Raw genomic sequence first — 16,402 nt, 5'->3', positions numbered from 1 at the left:
GCAGCTCCGGGAAGGGGGTGGGGCACTTCGTCGGGGACTTGTGGCTTTAGAAGGCAAGCCTCGACGGGCTCGCGTGGACACAGCCCCCGGGCAAAGCTGGGGAACGGGAGCGAGTGCCGGGAGCTGGCGAGCACGGAGGGAGCGCGTCCTCCCCACCTGCAGCCCTGCCGCGGCCAGGCTTCCTTCCTGGGCTGCAGAAGTGCATTCTCTCTGCTGCTCTCCCTGACCCTCAGTCTCTGTCTCTGTCTCCGACACACTCGCACGCACACACGCACGCACGCGCAGGGCCCAAGACCCAAAGCAGGCGTGCTCTTTCACCAAGGTTCCTGGCCCGAGGTAATGACCCAGGGGGAGCGCTCCTCTAGGTCTCCCTGATCCACTCCCGTCTGGAAAAGTTAGCCTTTTCTTTAACTCGGGAAAACTCTTGTAAGGTGAGGCATCTCGTCCTGCCATTCTGGACCTCACTTTCATCCTTTGACAAGTAATCCTTACCCTTCCCAAGTCATACAAACACGAGTTTCTGCTCTTTCTCAGTCCTGGGCCCTTGGAGCTGAGCTCATTTTCTGGAGGCTTGCTAATTTCTGACAAATGAATTCACACAGTGTTAATGGTGTTAATGGCCTATAATGGTCCAATGTGTTACTTTTCCCAGGGCCTTTCAAAACACTACCTTTGGTGTTCATTGTCAAAACCTGGCTCCACTCACAGAATAAATAGCACACTGGGCTCTGTCTCCTTAGGCACCACTGTGGGGGATATACTGGACAGTCGTGCCTGGGCTGCATTGTTGAGGAGGGGCGCTGGGTTTGATGTGCATTTGAAATCTGAGAAGGGTGAAGTCCTCTGTGCACAAGGCTGGAAGTCACTATAGCCTGTAAAAAGTGACAGGGAGGCTGCTAGTGGCTGAGTCTCGGACCTCCACCTACCCTGCATAGGCTTTTGTATCTGGTTCTTGATTTTACCTGTCCAGCCTCTATCTAGTTTGGATTTTTGCTGGGGGTTCTTAAACCCGAAAAGGTCCCATTTCTTTTTCTTTTTTTATTAGTGAGACATATGAGGTACAGTTGTAGACTTACAAATTTTTGTGCTGAAAAAGTCCCACTTCTTAACCTTCACTCTTCTGATTCCCCATCTCTAGAGTGCTGTGCTTAGGAGACTTGGATAGATTACACATTCAAATTATTTTGGATTCAGTTGAACAATTGAGAAAACATCAAACAGATTTTCAAGGCCGCTAGTTCCAGAGTTGTCCCCTTATTTCTGGTGGAAAATTTTGTATGCACAAAGATCAGGCTGGCAACTGCTTTGCCAAAACTCTGTCTTACTGTATCTTTAATTAGGCATGTTTTGAATCATTCTGTCATTTTGGCTCCTCGCTTGTCCTCTTCCGATTATTTTGGTATTTCAGGTCTCTCTACCAACCGTTCCAGCAAGATTACCTAAGTTGCACTTCTGCAAGCACCCTTCCCCTCTCGAGACCACTCTTACGCATTGTTAGATTCTATCATGTCTTCCATGGATTTTTCTGCTCCAAGCCAGAGAATGTGTACCACAGTACCTTTATTGATCATACTTATGAAGTGGGGTGTGTGGGGGGGGGGGGTGATGGGAACTCAGAACTGGGACTATAAATTGAATTGTAGTGTAGATATAGAAAACCAAGGACCTTTCAGCTCCGATTAGGATTCTTCTGCTGTCCAGGGTACTGTGGGATAGAAAAGAAATACTCAGTTTCTCTGCCCTTCAAGAAAGTCTGAAAACGACTTGTCAGATACTGCTCATTTAGAGTCATTAATTGACAAACTATTATGGTGAAATAAGACAACTGTAGAGGAGGCAGAAGGGGTGGTAATTTGTAGATGGGGGTAGGATGGGAGCAGTGTGGACAAAGGCATGTGGGAGATTGGAGCATTGAAGATGAGAACCCTAGATTGATGGGGTGGCTGGCATAGGTTAGGGAGGATGGCGAGCAGGGTTGGGTGAGTTGGGCAGGGCCAGGTAGGGAGAGTCTTGGAAGCTCAAGAGGGGAGTGTAGGTTTGATTAAAGGGTAAATAGGGAGTCACTTAAAGGTTTTGAAAGAGGGTACATCCTGAAGAAAGTGGTGTTCGGAAGGTGAATCTGAGGGGAGTCTGACTGATAAGTGGAAAAGAGTGAGGCAGAATCCAGGGAAATGCAAAAGTTATCTAGAGGGACAGTGGGGTTTGGTTGGGGTTAGTGGCAGAAGGAGTTGGAGTAAGGGACAACTTGAGTGACATTGTCAAAGGTAAATATGGGAACTTGAGACTGGAGTGATAGGACAGCAGGTATGGGACGCATTCAACCTGGGTTTAATCTCCGGTACCCCATAAGGTTTCCCAAGTACTACCAGGAGTGATCCTTGAGTGAAGAACAAGGAGTAAACCAGGAACACAGATGGATGTGTCCCCCAAACTAAACAACAAAGGGGATAGGATTTGTTGACAAAATAGTGATAGGGAGAAAAGAGAATAAAAGCCTCTAGGAAACTGAAGTACTTCGTGAGAGCCTGGAGGGTGGATGTGGTTTGGTTGACAGGAGTGGGTATTGCAAGGCATAGAATGATTTTAGTTCTAGACATGGAGAACTGGAGAAAACTGAGGAAGACCACAGAGAGTCATTCAGTGGGAATTGTGGGATGCGGGCGAAAGTGGGGGATTAGGACTAGAGTTTGGACTCAGGTGTCTTTGTGTCAAGGCTGGATGTAGCTGTGACTCTGTGAATAAATGTGATGGCTCTGAGAGAGAGAGGAGGCAGTAGGAAAAGAGTTTGGGGAGAAACCAGTGTCTTGGAAGTGGCAGAAAGGAGATGAGCCTGTGGTCCCTAGGGAGATAGCATGGATTCTGATATGATGATAGCTGGTAGATGGTTGAGCAGGAGGAACACTGTGTAAAAGTCACTGAATGTGATAGAATGGCAGGCTACTGGGAGCCCTCATAAGACATCATTAGGAGGGGTATTTAGAGTGGCGACTTGCGTACTGGGCAGAAATTTTGTTTTAAAAATTTATCAATGAAAATTAAAAGAGGTTGGCTGCTGGTTTGAAATGATGTGAAAGGAAAAGTGTTTGATTTTTCCTAGTGTCAGAACAGATTTGGAGATGGAAGGGAGAGAGCTCTAGGCAGGAAAAATCGAAGGTTCTAGTAAATTGGCTATTGAGTTAGGTACCAGGAAAGGTGAGACAAAACTTGCTTTTCTAACAGAAGTAATATATTAGCTTTGTTGAGCAGAGGATAACACTCACTTTTTTAAGACAAAATAAAATAAGTGAAGAGACTCTGAAAAATTGGTTTATTTTTATTTTTTTTGAAACTGCATTTTATTGTAGCACTGTGAATTACATAGTTATGTTTTTGGAGATCAAATGTTCCATCACCAATCCCACCATCAGTGTCAACTTCCCTCTACCACCAGAGTTCCCAGATTCCCTCTCCTACCTCCCCAACCCCTCCCCAGCCCCAGCCTGCCACCTTGACAGGCGCTGGAAAGATTGACGAGGTGTGTTCTATCTGAGCTTGGGCAGAGGAGTTCAGGAATTTTGACTAGAGTGTTTGCTTTTACTTGTACTTTGACCAGCTTCAGACTCTCCATTTTCTTCTCCAAAATAACCAAAGTACCAACTATGCAATGACTCCTCCTTCTCTTTCTTAACATGTAAATGACATTTTTTCCTCGGTCATGATATTTAAAATCTTGGTGCTGTTTGTGAGAAATTTCTATCCTCTAATAAATCTTTTTGAATTACTCTCTAGTTAGCCCTTGCTAGTTGATAGTGCCTCTGGTTCAGACCAGGGTCTGTTACACCACGCCAGGACTCCTTTCATAGCTTTCATTCTTATCCTCGGATGCTGCCTTTTTACCCCTCTGTTTCATATTGGTGCCCTCAAGGCACCTTGTAGTTCCTCATAGGGATCACATTACTTGCTTTCAACTCTACCTGGCTTATGAGCTACAGTGATTCCTGAGTACCTCTAGACTTAAGTCTAATTGTATTTCATAGCATTTGGAAGAGATGAGGAAAGGTGTAGGAATAAACAGAAACTAAAGAAAGAAATTAGGTGAGAAGAAATATTTTCTTGACTATGTTTATCAATGAAACACTAGAATAGGTAAACTGAAGATCATTTTTAGTTGATCCTCAGTTTGCGGAGTGCGGAGTGATCATTCTCACCTTTCAAAGTTCTTTATTGTTCTGCAACTTCTGGAAATAATCAGTTATGATATAGTCCAGTGGTTCACAATGAGGAGCAATTTAATAATGCTTGGGAGACAGTTTTAAGGTTGTGACTACTTAGCGATTTTGGTTACATTTGGCATTTGGTAGGTAGAGCCCTGTGATTTGGCAACGTATATTAACTCCTTTTTCTTCTTTTTTCTATACACAGTGGTGCTCACGGGGCTATTTGTGGCAGCATTTAGGGGATCATGTGGTGCCAGGGATAGAATCTGTGCCTCCCACATGCAAAGCAGACACATTAACATCTTGAGCAATTACCCTCACTCCTTAACATTTTTTAGTACACAGGATGATGTAGACATTTTCAGTCCCATAATAGTTTTGAGGGTTAGAAGCCCTAGTGATAGGCAGACATTCATGAGATTTGATAGACAATAAAACATTGAATAACAGACTTTGAGTTAGCTAGGGGTAGAATTTGAAGTAAAATATTTAATATCTCCGATCCTCTTTTGCAAAATGGTACTAATAATACTTGCTTCACAGGTTGAGAATCAGAAAAAAAAAAACTTCTTGTGCTTTCTGACTTTCAGTAGAAGCACAAGAAATTCTAGCAGTCTTTGTTCCTGCTGTTTTAATTATTAAGTGACTGTGATGGCACAGAGGCGGCGGGGGTTGAGGGAATCTCTAGACAGGGTGAAGTGCTTTTGACAAAGGGTGGGGGAGAGTGCAAGGAACCTGTGTGTGAAATCTGAAGCCTCGTGTTTATGCCTCATCTTTCTTTCATTCATTTGTTTGACAAATCTTTTATTGAGTACCTACTGCAGGGCTGGAGCGATAGCACAGCGCTAGGGCGTTTGCCTTGCATGCAGCCAACATGGCCGACTCAAGTTCGATTCTCTGCCCTCTCAGAGAGCCCGGCAAGCTGCCGAGAGTATCTCGCCCGAACAGCAAAGCCTGGCAAGCTACCTGTGACGTATTCAATATGCCAGAAACAGTAACACCAAGTCTCACAATGGAGATGTTACTGGGCCCTCTTGAGCAAGTCAATGAATAATGGGAGGACAGTGCTACCGTGCTACCTACTGTAGCCATCAACTGTACTGTTATGAGAGCATATACAATTATAGAAGAGAAAGCAGAACAAGAGGGATTGCATATAAATGCTCCCTGGAGGAGCAGGATTTAAGGGGTGGGAAGGGGAGAAAAACTGTAGGACAAGGGCTGAGATCAGGCAAAGGAGTAAAAGGTTATCACAGCCCTTGCTTTCTGCTCCTTATATATAATGAATTGGACAAGTGACTTTAACGTCTGCATGAGATGAAGGAAAAGTATCCTTCCACCTTTTGAGAGAATCAAATAAGGTACTATCTGTAATATATCTTTATAAATTGTACTATTCCATCCGAATATATGTAGATGGGTCCTTCTACATTGAACATTCTATTACTCTAAGTGCCTCTTCTGACAAGTATTATCTTATTTAACCTGACCTCTGTGGGACCTTTCCCATCCAGGAAGAGAGCAGTCCTTCTCAATTTGGTTTCCCAAGAGTACTAGATGGGGCTTTCTCCTCATAACAGGTCAGGACATTCCTGTTCTGTCCTTCTCCGAGGAAATATAAAATGCTACTCTCCCAGGGCTCTGGCACATGGCCCAGGACATCTGTAGGAGCCTAGTGAGAACGAAGTTCTGGCTTCGCTGCACTTCAGGTGGGTGCAGTGAATCGGTCCCTCTCCGCTTCTCTGGTTGCAGCTCAGACTCCTTCTGCCACACCGTTGTGTGTGAATAACTGGCAGCAAAATGACTAGGAGATGATTGGCAGCCACAGAATTGTTGGATTCATAGAGTTGCTCAAAACTGTGTCTGCTGAAGAGTGAGGGATCAGAAAATCAGATAGGAGGACAGAAGTAAGTTCAGGGAAGTAAAAAGACTCTTCTGGAGAATTAGCTTTGTTTTTCCACTTCTGTCTATGGCGTTATTAGAAGGAAGTGGGACATCACTGTATCACTGTATCACTGTCATCCCATTGTTCATTGATTTATTTGAATGGGCGCCAGTAACTTCTCCATTTGTTCTAGCCCTGAGATTTTAGGAGCCTCTCCTTACTTGTCTTTCCCAATGCTGCTGTATTAGAGGCTCTTTCAGGGTCAGAGGAATGAGACCCGTAATTTTTACTGTTTTTGGCATATCCAATATGCCACGAATAACTTCCCAGGCTCTGCCATGCTGCCAGGCTCTGCCGAACAAAATAGGTATAAGGGATAAATAAATAGGAGAGTAACAAGTGGTCGATGAGCTATGCTTTGTAGGAAGAAGTTACTTTTCGAGCTGGGATCTAAGAATGGGTAGGATCTGGATGGGAAAGGCAAAGTGATGGGTTCCCAAGTAAGAATGATGTTGGATAATCTGAAAAAAAAAAAAAGAATGATGTTGGAGACTCCAAGATCTGTGGCCTATTTTTTTTTTGTGTACGTGAAGGATCAAGAAAACTCAGAAGGTACTGGGGACCAGTATGAATGGTTGCTTCATTCACTGGGCAGGCCAAGAAATTTGGTCTTTCTGCAGTTTATTTTTGTAAGCCACAAAAAGTTCTGAATGGGGTGGTAATGTGATCAGGACAATAAATTGGGCCCCCTCTGGGAGGGTCAGTTACAATAGAGGAGGCATTCCTGGCCAGAATTAGCTGAAGAGACTATAGTGGTAGGGTAGGAGGATCTGAAATTTAGATGCCACAGTGTAAATGGACCATAGGAGGTGGCTGTGAGGCACCTCATGGAGAAGAGTTTACAGGATGTGGCAATTTGAATGTTGAAGTGTCAAGGAAGAGGCAGGAATCAAAAGTTACTCCAAAGCTTAGAGCCTGGATGCCAGGGATGATGGACATTACTTTGGAGAAAATCAGGACTTAAGGAAGGAGCCAAGGAGATAGCTGGAGTGTGTTCCTTGCATTGGGGACCCTAGTACCACATGGTGCTCTAAGTGCTCTCTCTCTCTCTCTCTCTCTCTCTCTCTCTCTCTCTCTCTCTCCTCTTCTCTCTCTATCACACATACAAACAAAAAGCAAACTTAAAAACGGAACGAAAGAAGACAAAAGGAAAGGAGAAGCTGTGGTGAAGCAGGAGGAGAGGGACTTTACTTTGGGAAATGTTACATTTCAGGTGTCAGTGAAATAGCTAAGGGAGGTGTCGATTCTGTAGGTGGAGAAGGAGGAGTTTGGTACTTTGGAGGTAGGCCAGAGCTGGAAATAAAGGTTTGGGAGATATCTGTGAGAAGCTATGGCAGGAGCTATGAGAGTAGATGAGATAATAAATGAAAAGCATATACAGACCTGGGGAGAGTGCCAAGGGCAGAGCTGCAGATGCAAGAGAAGGGCGGGAGGAGGCAGAGAAGAGAAAGGTGCTTGGAGATCATCAGCTGGGCCTTATGCTGCACGGAGGCTGAGAAATACGGGGTCTGAGCAACCGCCTGGTTCTAGAAGTCACCAGGAACTTTGGAAATAGTTTCAATTATGGAGAGAAGTCAGAATTCAAATTGCAAGGGGGAAAGGGAGTGAGTGGATGGGGAGGAAGTAGTGGGAGTGCATATAGATGACTCTTTGGAAAGGTTTGGCTGTGAAGGGAAGATTAAAAATAGGAAGGTAGTTAGAGATGGGTAGCAGAGTTGGAGAGAGGCTTTTTTTAGGTAGGAGATAAGTGGATACCTCGGGTGGGGAGCAGGGAGAAGGCAGGCATAAGAAAAAGAATATTTAGGAAAAAGAGGATCAATCGACAGTGGAAAGTCCTGGGTGAGCCTGGAGGGATGAGTCTCAAGGTCAGGCGAGAGGTAAGCCTTGGTTCAGAGAAGCAGAAGCGGATCTTAGGAAAGAAATTAGCCAGAAAACACCCTGAATGAGGGAACATGGTGCTGTTCAATCGCCTGACTCAAAGAGAGGCTCAGAGGCGTGGGTGCTTGGATTCTCAGAGGCTAGTGGAGTCCTGCTTTGTGAGGGGCAGTGCGAGGAGAGGCCAGAGTGGAATAGGGGAGATGGGTTGGGGTGGCCCTAGGAGTCCTTAGACAGAGGCTGGAAAGCAAATCTGAGACATTTCCTCTTTTCCGTTCACTCTCTCATCCTCCCCTTCCTGTCTGTCTCCTTTCCTTCATCGCAGTATGGAGTTAGTTGAGTAATGAATTTTAAAAGTTATAGTTATTCCAGGGAACAGCAGGCAGGGGGTGTGAATGTGGCTAAAATCCCTGCCTATTACACGTATACCCCGCAGACCAGAGACAATGGGTGTCTGTGGGAATGGGGGTGGGGAAACAGTTTTGAGTTGGCAGCTGGACAGTGAGTTTAGGAGGAGACCAGGGAGGCAGCAGATGGTTAATTGGATACGACGAAAGGGGGCTGGGAGGTGGGGGTCAAGGGCTCCTGGGAATTCTGGTCTCTTACGTTTTACTGTCCTGGAAAGGAGTTTGTAGGAGAGGGTGGAGCGGTTCCAGAAGCAGTTGGGGCAGATTGGCGGAACTCCATGATGGGTGTTGGTCATGGAAGAATAGAGTACCTCTGAGAATAAGGTCACAGCTTTAATTTGGAAGTTGGGTGCAAGATATTAAGTTCATTCTTATGTTACTATGTCTTCTCCCAGTACAGTGGCACACAAAATATTTAGAGAGTAGTATATAAAATAATGCCTAGCCAAATATTGGAACTGTGTAATTATCCAGTTAATTCTGATCCCAATTAAGCTTTTATAACTGAATCTTTTTTTTACTTTTTGTTTCTTTGTTTTGACCATGCTGGGCAGTGCTTAGGTGACCATATGGCACTGGAGCTTGAACCTTGGGACTGTCTCACATACAAAAATGCTCCAGTCCTATAAGCTACCTGCTCAGCCCTAATATATTATTACTTTAGATAAGAACTTGATAAAGACTGATCAGCTTCAGCAGACTACCTGATTTCAGTGAATGGATCTATTCATTCATTCTTTTTTTTTTTCTCTTTGGGTCACACCTGGTGATGCACAGGGGTTACTCCTGGCTCTGCACTCAGGAGTTACTCCTGGCGGTGCTCAGGGGACCATCTGGGATGCTGGGAATCGAACTCGGGTTGGCCACGTGCAAGGCAAACGCCCTACCCACTGTGCTGTCTCTCCAGCCCCTATTCATTCATTCATGCTCTTCAAATGTGAAAACATTGTGCACCTCAGTGTCAAGAATTGTGGGAATGCAAACATATTAGAAGTAACCTTTCCCAAAGGGAGGGTAGCAGTTTTATAATATCTAATATATAGATTTCAGTATAGTATAAGTGTCATAAGAAGATTTCATCCTCCACATTGAGGGCATAGAACAGGGGTGGGGAATGCCCAGCCTGTGGGCTGTATAAAACCCACATGGCTTTATACAGTGGCTTTCCATGTGGTCAGACATGACAGGACAGACACATATGCTTCTCCCCAGTGGCTCACAATGATATTATAAATATCCAGTTGGCCCATGGGTGGAAAAGACCTCATATAGAAGAATCACATGACCAACCATTTCGAAAACCTGACCGGATATGGGGGGCAGTCATCGAATAAGGCATGCTTAAGCTGACATAGATGAAAAAGTGGTAAGAATGAAGACAGTGAAGTATGGTAATAAAAGTAAGGGGAAAAAGTGTCAGCTGGAAGGACATTTTAGGAGTGTTGGTAGTGTTCTGTTTCTTGATTATTGGTATAATTTGTTTGTGTAATTCCAGTGAGCTGTAGACTTGTTTCTTCGATGTTATGCATGAAAATTATACTTCAATAAAAAGATGCTTGGTGGGATGGACCTGAGCTATATGCAGGGGTCTCTGGACCATTTCCAAGAATACTGGGCCTAGACAGTTCAATGTTTGGTTGGTGATGCTGTGCTAGTACTTCCCTTGTTTTCCTGCCTTTATCGTCGTTGCTGCAGTTACTGGGGCCTGCACACTTGGATGTGGTGCTCACTGGACTCTACCACTGAGACACATAACCAGGCCCACATCTGGGAATTTTATAGTGAAACTGTGTGCTAAGGAAGTGTATCAGTTTTTGAGACTACGGATTCTACCTTAAGCAAAAAAAAACAAAAAACAAAAAACAAAACCCATGAAGTCAATGTTAACTATGAAGTACCACTCTCTTACTGATTCTGGATTAGAGGGAATACCTCTTACTGCTTGCTGACAGGTACACCTCTAATTTTCATAAGCACTAGAAAAGCAAAGAAGAACTCTTTCAGGACAACTTACATATGAAAGATCAAACATACAACGAAGTCAGTATTGAGTGAGTGCCTGCCATTTATGTGGTCAAATGCTAGTGAGGTGATGAAGATGGGTAATATGAGGTCTTGTCCTTTAATAGTTTATGGTCATGTTGAATTGGGGTTGTTAAGATAGGGGGGATGTGGCTAATCAGAGATAATCAGAAAGGGATAACGGTCCTCCCATTGTTTATCAATTTGCTCAAACGGGCCCAGTAATGTCTCTATCATGAGACTTGTTGTTACTGTGTTTGGCATATCGAACACATCACGGGTAGCTTGCCAGGCTCTGCCGTGAGGGTGGGATACTCTCGGTAGCTTGCTGGGCTCTCCGAGAGGGGTGGAGGAATTGAACTCGCGTAGGCCATGTTGGCTGCGTGCAAGGCAAATGCCCTACCTGCTGTGCTATCGCTCCAGCCCAATCAGAAAGGGAATTTTAATTATTATTTTATCTAAAATAATTTAAATAAGTGGTAAACAAGGTTTTATTTAGAGTTTCACTCTTCTGTATAATTTCAGAGACATTTTAGTCTTAAAGTTATTTTTGTCATAAAAGTGATTCTGACTCAGTGTTTCCCATTTTGAAAAATGTGGTTGTCTAAAATATAAGGCCAATCACTGTAATCCTATTACCATTTCAAATTAAAAATCTAGTCTAATTTTTAAATACCTGGTCTAATTTCTTATGTTTACTCACTCTTTGACCCATGATTTTTTAAATTTGTTTTTGTTTAGATCACTGAAATAAGGTAAAAAGTCAGGGAAACGGTAACCTTTTGTTCCTTAAATGAAGTGATTTTATTGATTACATTAAATGTACAGTAAAATATATGTGTATTTATTGTGCAAAGTAAGACATTCATAAGACAATTAACCTTTATCTGGGAACAGAGTAGTAAGGCAGAGGTTTTACTTGTGTTTTGAAAGGGTAAACACCTTGATATTTATTGTTATAAAAAATAGTTACTCCAGAGTATAGATAGAATCTATGGTCAAAAGCTTGTACCTCCTCCTCCCAGAAATTGAGATAAACAGATAAGAACTTGTTGCTCATGGAAGTACACATAAAAATAGCAATATGGGTCACTCATTGCTTGATCCTTCAAAGGTGATGCTAGGACAGCTATTTTCTCTGCTTTTATCCTCAGGAGAGAGAACAACCGGTCCCTGTTTTCTGGAATAGCTTTCTCTATGATGTTTAAGGACACTTTTGTCAATGACATTTAAATAAATGGTAGAGGCCAGTTTAGTCTTTTTCGCTGTGTGCCTGTAAGGGACTTAGGAATCAGATTTGCCTTCACAATTAGGAAGAAAAAAGTGTTGTTGGTTTGAGTGAAAGTTAATTCCAATACCACAGGTATGGAAGTGGTTTAGGTAATGCGTCCAAAGGCCAGAGGCTATGTTAAGCTAGAAGAATCTAAAGGATGTGATTGGAAAGACCTTGGTTTCCAATTCTACCCACCACTAATTAGCTCTGTGACTTGGCCAAGCCAATTACAGATGGGATCTCTGTTTCTTCATCTGAAGAAAGAGGTAAACATACTTGCTCTGCATGTCTCATAGGAATGTATGAGATAAGTAAGATTATAGAAGCAAAGCTCTTTGGGAAAACAAAATTGCTGACTAAGTGAAAGTTTTTGTCAGCTGCCTTTCTCTGGGGTCTCCCTTGGTTTTGAGTGTGGTTGAAAGCTGATCTAGGGGACTCAGATGAGAGTGACAGCCCATACTGTGTTTGAGGACTGTACATTTTTTCATGTCTGGTAGGAAATTGGCAGTACTAGAGATGGAGTGAAGCATTTTATGATATGTTTCATTTGCTTTTGGAAAAGAGATGTGCATGTAAGATTGGAAGAGTGCCTCATCTAACTGCCCAGGCATATGAATTTTTTTCTGATAGGAGACAGTGTGGCTCAGTTGCACTTTTCTTATTACCCACATGTAAAAGAAAATGTTAATTGTCGATTGCCTCGAGCAGGCCCCAGTAACGTCTCTTTCATCCTAGCCCTGAGATTATATTCAAGGCTTTTTAGGAGAATGAGACCCATCATTGTTACTGGTATTTGGCATATTTGGTGCGCCACGGGGAGTTTGCCAGACTCTGCCCTGTGGGCAGGCTATATTCGATAGCCTGCAAGTTTGTCCAGAGTAGGAATGAGATAATGAGATATCATAAAAAGATGTTCTGATAAGATGTCGCGCGGCCGCAAATGCGGCCGCGCGGTTCAGGGAGCTGCATTTTGTAGTCTCTGAGTCTTGGCCGCTGATGGGATTACAGGGCGCCAGGGGGCCAGGTGGTGGGTGTGACCCCCGCCTACTGGAATTTGGAGGATCTGGGTGGAGGATGCTCGACTCCAATTCGAGTAGGCTTGGAGATCTTGCTAAATTTCTGATATGGAACTAATCTTTCTCATGAGCCCACACCCCAATTTGGCTATATTATACTCATAGGATATCAGGATTTTATTTTCTTTTTCTCTGGTTCGCTCTGGGATGACTCAGGTAAATTGCTATCACATGCATTTTCTCCTCTCCCATTCATTTCAAAATGTGGGTTAGGGGTCAGAAAGATAGTAGAGAGTTAAGGCCGTTGCCTTGCAGGCAGTTGTTGCAAGTTCTGCCCTTGGCATTGCATATGGTGCCTTAAGTACTATTGGGGGTAATCCCTGATCTAACAGGAAACAGATCCTTGTCTTTGTTCTTCCACAACTGGGTGTGACACCCCCAAACAAAAATCAAACCAAACCAAACAAACAAACAAAAAAACAATTTCCCCCTTCCCCCACCAATGGGGTCTGGTGCACAGAAGTGCACATGTGAGCTTGTGGTGGTAGCACAGCAAGCAGAAGCAGAGGCAGATACTCACTAGCCTCACCATGGTGGCTGGATTACTTGTCTGGTGTGGTTCCTGTAATGGTGGTTTGGAAATGTGTAGCTAACTTTGCCTTGCTTTTTTCATATGCTATACAATTAACACAGCACTTAAATTCATGTTTTGTTTGCCAGTGTATTGAAAATTTCTGTATATATTAGCCTCTTAGGTCTGATCCCAGGCCTGAGTCACTGACTCTGAGTGTCTTGAACCACCACCTCCAGGGATGGAAAGAAATACGTGTATCCTCAGTTTACCACTGCCACTATGAGAAAGTAGAACCTTTTGAACTGGCACATCTATTGGATATCAACCTTGACTAGTACTGTGTTTTCATCCTCTTAGCATCACACCCTGTGGGTTCTAGCACACTATTGAATGGTGAACATTTTCCTAGAAGCCTGAAGCCACATCAGGACTGACCTGAAGGTTCTTAGGTGTTGCCCCCTGTTGGGATATTTTATTCTAAGCCTGGGTTGGGCCCAGATGTGGCTGTATCATAGGAAACAGATCCTTGTCTTTGTTCTTCCAGCTGGATTTCCCCATGTTACCCTGATCTTGAGAGCGAGGGCTTCCTTTCTTCTCTTGTCTTTGCCCATATGTTGCGTTCTGAATTCTCTTTACCTTGGGCGTAAAATGATCTCAATGGGCAAGTTGGGAAGTCTGATTTTGATATGTTAATGGGAGCCTGAGAGTTCAAGCTTACTACTAAAAAAAGCCTATCTTGGATGTCAACAGCTGAATTATCCACACTTTCTCTCTGCCTGTGCTAAACTTCCCTGAGGCAAATAGATGCTTCTAGCAGAGTCAGGGGAGGTTAAATATATCTAACAACATGCAAAAGGGAAAAGTACATTACATTTGAAAAAAGTATTACCTCAGTTAAAACGATCATTTTATTGGTGAGGGGGGAGAGAAAGGTTTAGAAAAACTCTTCTTAGGGATTTCATGGATGTTTATGTGCAAGGGTGTGGCATGACCTATGCTTCCAACAAACACTTTGTGAACACTTCTTATATCCCGTGCACTGTCCACAGAGTGAAGTATGGGTCAACTTTGCCTTCGAGGAACCTTCCCTCCCACCCCATATAGAAAGTGGATACAGTAGAATAGAAGTGTACTGCTTCGGAATGAATAGCTGTGCTGTAAAAGTCTGTTTTTCTACAAGTTGGCGTTCAGATCTGATAAATATGACTAACGTTTGAGTTAGGGGCCTTTAATGGGTCTGTTTTATCTCTTGCCTTGCTAGGATTTGCTTTCTGAGTCTCTTTAGCAACCTACAATGGCCCGATATATTTAACTTTTTTATTTCCAATTAAAGCTAATTGCTTTAACATCAATTTCAGGACCATATATTCTATACAAAAGGATGTTAAGTCAAGTCAATTAGAATAAAAGAAAGTAATTAAAAAATAAAAGAAAGTCCTACTTGTAACTGTTGTTCTGTTGCTTCTGTGGCGGGTTTGTGTTTCATTGTTGTAAACAAAAGTTCTTCTATATCTTCTGACACAGGAAAACTTTCTGTGTTTTACACACCATTCTCATTCCAGGCTCTGAGGTGTGGGTAGTCCTTACAACTATGACCAGTGCTTCCAGTTTGACCAGGGAAAATGGGAACTCTTCTCTGTGAAGGAGAATGAAACAGGAAATCTGGTAAATAGAAAAGGTCAGGAAGAGTGACAGTTAAAAAGTAGCAGGTAAATGATGGTGTTGTGTGGTTGGGTTCAAGTGGAAAGAGCAGTGATTGTCAGAATAGTGTCTTACGTGCTTGGGAAAATCAGTTTCTCTCTCTGAGAACAAAGAGAGTTGAGGTAGGTAGTATCAAATGTATCTCACATCGAAGTAATTCTGAGCTAAATGAACAATAGGAAAACTTGTGGAGGTAGAAACCAGATGGTATGTGGTGTTAGACTTTTCATACACCTATTCTCTAAAGAATTTTTTGAGATCTCTTATCTCCAAACTGAAGATTTCTTGGTCAGTCCTCATGGTGTCAAAGCTTGTATGTGACCCAGCATCTTTGCATGGTGAAGAGTGGCTCAAACACCTTGAGAATAATTCTCATGGGCAGCAAAGGCCTTTAGATTCTTGCAAAAAGGGCCAAGTTTCTGAACTTTCTGGATCTATGTTGAGAAGTCTTTACTCTCTAACTGCTCCTTTGAGCCACAGCTCTGTTGTTAGGATATGCCTTTGCAGTCCAGATAATGCCGTCATCATGGCTAGAGCTTCTCTGCCAGCTCTCTATGGCACAGGGAAGCCTTACGTATTGATCTTGCTGCCAGCTCAAAGCCTTAATGAATCAGAGGAGGTGGGGAAACCTTCCAGCTTCTATATTTCCTTGGGCATGTGCAAATTGCAGCCTGTTCACTCACCTCAAAAGGAGATACTGGTTAATTAATTAATCCACTGTTTTGATGATTTTTTTTTTTTGCTTTTTGGGTCATACCCGGCGATGCTCAGGGGTTACTCTTGGCTCTGCATTCAGGAATCACTTCTGGTGGTGCTCAGGGGACCATATGGGATGCCGGGAATTGAACCCAGGTTGGTCGCGTGCAAGGCAAATGCCCTGCCTGCTGTGCTATCGCTCCAGCCCCTACTATTTTGATTTTTTAAAAAGTTTTTTAAAAATTGAATCACCATGAATTGCAAGGTTGCAGTGTTATTCATTAATGGGTTTCAGGCTTACAGTGTTATTACAATGTTCTAACACCAATCCCATCACCACTTCTCTTCCCCAGTGTCCCCAGTTTTCATCCTGTCCCCTAGCCTGCCTCTAGGGCAGGGACTTTTTTCCTTTTTCCTTCCCCACCCTTCCCCTTTTTGGCACTGTGGTTTACAGTAATGTTACTGGTGGGGTATCATGCATTTCACTGTGCCTCCTTTCAGCACCCAGTTCTCCAGTCCCCATTCAGGTGAACACTCCCTTCCATCATTGTCACACTGGCCCCTTCTCTGGCCTATGCCTCCTCACTCCTCCTCAGTGGCTAGCTTCCTACTAAGGATCAATTCTACTCGTTTTTCATATTGTCTTTTGGCATTAGTTATTTATCTACTATGTTTTTTTAATATCCTGCATACAAAT

General features: G+C 43.3%; 1 protein-coding gene across 17 annotated transcripts in view; it reads left to right on the top strand.

Moving 5' to 3' along the window:
• Positions 1–16,402, top strand: part of KALRN (kalirin RhoGEF kinase) — a 792,058-nt gene that overhangs the window by 656 nt on the left and 775,000 nt on the right. The gene's annotated exons all lie outside the window — the stretch shown is intronic.

Source organism: Sorex fumeus, unplaced genomic scaffold (assembly GCF_029834395.1).
Source record: "Sorex fumeus unplaced genomic scaffold, SorFum_2.1 ptg000063l, whole genome shotgun sequence".
NCBI lineage: Eukaryota > Metazoa > Chordata > Mammalia > Eulipotyphla > Soricidae > Sorex > Sorex fumeus.
This window is presented reverse-complemented; position numbering and strand designations above follow the sequence as displayed.